The sequence below is a fragment of the Anoplophora glabripennis genome, unplaced genomic scaffold (genome assembly GCF_000390285.2).
Source record: "Anoplophora glabripennis isolate ALB-LARVAE unplaced genomic scaffold, Agla_2.0 scaffold1252, whole genome shotgun sequence".
NCBI classification, from domain to species: Eukaryota; Metazoa; Arthropoda; class Insecta; order Coleoptera; family Cerambycidae; genus Anoplophora; species Anoplophora glabripennis.
In genome coordinates this window covers 88893-93011 of record NW_019417355.1, presented here as the reverse complement: position 1 = coordinate 93011, position 4119 = coordinate 88893, and the positions used below count along the sequence as shown (strand labels likewise).

The window sequence follows — 4119 nt, the reverse complement described above, 5'->3', positions numbered from 1 at the left end:
GTACTACAACTACTACTACGGCTACAACAACGACGACGACAACAACAACAGAAGCATAAGCACCAGCAAGATCAATAACAGCAATAACAACGGCATCTAATCTAAAGCAACGATGTTGAGAACGCTTTAAATTCTTGTTACTTGAACTGGTTTCCTTAGTCGACACTATGCGTAAGGAAGATACGAAGCGTTCTATCGCCTTAGGCAGGAATGCTTTGACTACTACAGTAACGAACCTCTGACTACTTAGGAATACTCTGATTATAGATTAAAGGAGTGTGCTTTAGTTGTCACTGTTACTGCTGCTGTTGGTGTTGTTGATACTATTATATTATTAAATAATAATTTTTAATTCCTCAAATAGCACCATTAAATTGATTAATTTTATATTTATATTTTTTAATAATTTTTTATTTTTAATATTATTAACTTTTATTCATTTAACTATTAAGTTTTCAAAAAAAAAAGAAAATCTTCATTAACTTATAATTGAGAATGATAATAAATTTATTTTCAGCATTTAATCCAAAAACTAATTTTAATTTTTCATTAAATTGACTTAGAACAATAATCGGATTATTAATATCCCTTTTCCTTTTGATTAATTCCTTCCCGATTACATATAATTTGACTAAAAATTATTATTACACTTCATAAAGAATTTAAAATCTTAATTGGATATAATAAAACTCGAGGAAGAACACTTATTTTTATTAGTCTATTTTCTTTTATCTTATTCAATAATTTCCTAGGACTATTCCCTTATATCTTTACAAAAACTAGACATATAGTACTCAGTGGCGGCTCGTCGGGTGACGCAAGTGACGCACCGCTTCACCTACAATTTCCGTTTGTTTGTGCAATTTAAAATTATTTTAAATTTTATTTAAATCTTACAATTTAGGTACAATTCTATATTGAAAATGTATTGTGTTTGTTTGTCTTATACGCAGAAATAAACATAATAATTCCGCGGTGAACGCTTTCTAAAAATCATTGCCTTCGTTGAGCGCGAACATCAACCTCATACCATACAACGTACAATACTACGCAAATGACTCATATTGAAATTGGTATTTATCTGCTTCTCTCCGTAGCTCTCCGTACGGCGGTTGTCATGGCAACGAGGCAGCCAACGCATGTGTAAACTACGGCCTGGGAGAACGAGTGATGCAAAAGTTGAAGCAGCTTTCTCATCGTCATCGCGCATCGCCTGTCTATCGTGTGTAAACAGTTTATAGAGATGTTTTAAAATCTTATGAGCTTTGCCCTTCATATGCGCAGAAACATAATTCCGACCGTCGCCTAAATTATTCTACATCCTAAAAACATTGCACCTATTATTCACAGTCTCTCTCGAGCTCTAGCGTAAACAAGCCTTTGATCCGATTACAAATATCATAATAAAATGCCCTATTCTTTATTATTTTAATTTAAACAATAAAAATATATATAACGAACGTTCGCCAGTTGACTTTATTGATGCCCGAGCGCCTTAGCTCATTTCTAGTTGTGATGAGGCACGTGATCTAATTCTGAGTCAATGTTTTCACAACGTGCTTATTAGAAGAGTTATGGGGATACGCCACGCCTTTCGCGCATTTCGCGGCTCATGAGATATTAAAAGATCTCTACGATACGTTGCCCAGTGCACGGTTATAATGGTTCTTTATTAATATTTGTTTTATATCAATAATTTGTAGAAATGTTTCCTATGCACGATCCTGTATGTATTTTATTGGAAATGCCATTTTCCAGACCGAAAATTGAGGACAAAAAAGATTTTTTAAATTGCGAAAGACCTGTACCTTCTCTCGATGTGGAAAAAAGGGGGAGGTCAAAAGACAAAGTGTATGTTCGGAAGTTTCGGATTGAATGGTATTCGGAGTGTAAGTGATTGTGTGGATGTGTTTATTTAAAAAAAAACTTTTTTGTATGCCGTGTTTAATTGCGAGTGTAAAATCGGGCGTGTGGAATAAGGAGGGATTTAACAATCCCGCTTAACATCTGTATCTGTACCTATCATTAGGTCCACGAGCCGAACTAATATTTCTATTTTTTATAAATCTAAATGAAAATCCTTCTCGCCAACGTCAGTTTTTCGGTAATATTGCAAATGCAACTAAAATTTCCAGATTCATTTAAAGCCGTTTGACCTTGAAAATTTGAAAATTTTCGCCTGTGGCGCTTTTTTTTAGTCAATCAATAAATATGCTTCACCTATTCTCAATGTCACGAGCCGCCACTGATAGTACTTACTTTAACTTTAGCTCTACCTTTATGATTAAGATTTATTTTATACGGATGACTAAATCATGCTATCCATATATTTGCTCATTTAGTGCCTCAAGGAACTCCCCCTATTCTTATACCTTTTATAGTATGTATTGAAACTATTAGAAATATTATTCGTCCAGGAACTTTAGGTATTCGATTATCTGCTAATATAATTGCAGGACATTTACTAATAACATTATTGGGAAATACTGGTCCAATATTAAATATAATGATTAATTTTCTAATTATTACACAAATTCTTTTATTAATTCTTGAATCAGCTGTATCAATTATTCAATCATATGTATTTGCAATTTTAAGAACTTTATATTCAAGAGAAGTTAATTAATGAATTTACATAAAATCACCCATTTCACTTAGTAGATGTTAGATCCTGACCTTTACTAGGATCTTTAGGAGCTATAACTACAATAATAGGATTAATTAAATAATTTCATTTATATGAAAATAATCTATTACTATTAGGATTTACTATTTTAATTTTAGTTATATATCAATGATGACGAGACATCACACGAGAAAGAACCTACCAAGGTCATCATACATATAATGTAACTATAGGACTTCGATGAGGTATAATTCTTTTTATTTTATATTTTAAAGTATTCTTTTTTTTATCTTTTTTTTGAGGATTTTTTCATAGATCATTATCTCCTAGTATTGAATTAGGAATAATTTGACCCCCTAAAGGAATCCAAACCTTTAACCCAATTGAAATTCCTTTATTAAATACATTAATTTTACTAACTTCAGAACTTACAGTAACTTGAGCTCATCATGGACTAATAGAAAATAATTATACCCAAAGATTACATGGATTAATTTTAACTGCAACATTAGGAATATATTTTACTCTCTTACAAGCTTATGAATATATTGAAGCTCCATTTACTATTGCTGATTCAGTNGACGTGACAATTTTTAGATCCGTCTGAACATAGAATTGAAAAAAAAAATGATATGCACCCCATGCTTCATTATAAAATTATAATTACTTTAATTAATTTTCTGTTAATTATTCTATTAAATTTAATTTCTAAAAAAAGATTTTCTGATTGAGAAAAAAGATCACCATTTGAATGTGGATTTGACCCTAAAAATCCAGCTCGATTACCTTTTTCATTACAATTACATTTTTTGTTAATTTTTTATGTAGAATTTACTTTATTACTTTCAATAATTATTACTCTGAAAATTTCTAATATTATACATTATTGTATTATTTTTATTTTTTTATTATAATCTTAATTTTTGGACTTTTTCATGAATGAAATCAAGGAGCCCTAAATTGAGCATATTAGGATAATAGGTACCTATAACATTTAATTTGCACATAAAAAGTATTGAAATATCAATTTATCTTTAATGAGAAGCAATATTTGCATTTAATTTCGACTTAAAAGTTTGATGATTTTATCATCCTTATTTTAATTGAAACCAAAAAGAGGTATATCACTGTGAATGATAAAATTGGGAGATTCTCCAATTAAAGAAATATGATATTCAAGATTAAGCTTCTAACTTAAATCTTAAGCGATGAAAATTCGTTTATATTTCTTATTTATATAGTTTAATAAAAACATTACATTTTCACTGTAAAATTAGAAATTTTCTTATAAATTACTTAAAAATATTTTTATTTCCTTAATATCTTCAATATTATACTCTATATAAGCTATTTAAGTAAAATAAAATAATTACAAATATTAATCAAAAAATTATTAATATAAAAAAAATTTTTAAATGATTTATTGATAATAATTGTACAACTTTTGCAAATAATTGAAATTTAATTCCTAAATTTTGTCCACCATAATACCA

At 29.1% G+C, this 4119-nt stretch overlaps 2 pseudogenes; both read left to right on the top strand.

Annotated features, from left to right (window-relative positions):
• The first annotated feature begins 495 nt into the window (after nucleotides 1–495).
• Nucleotides 496–2626, top strand: LOC108912472 (annotated as a pseudogene).
• Nucleotides 2627–2645: 19 nt separating this feature from the next.
• On the top strand, nucleotides 2646–3233 carry LOC108912471 (annotated as a pseudogene).
• The last annotated feature ends 886 nt before the right edge of the window (nucleotides 3234–4119 follow it).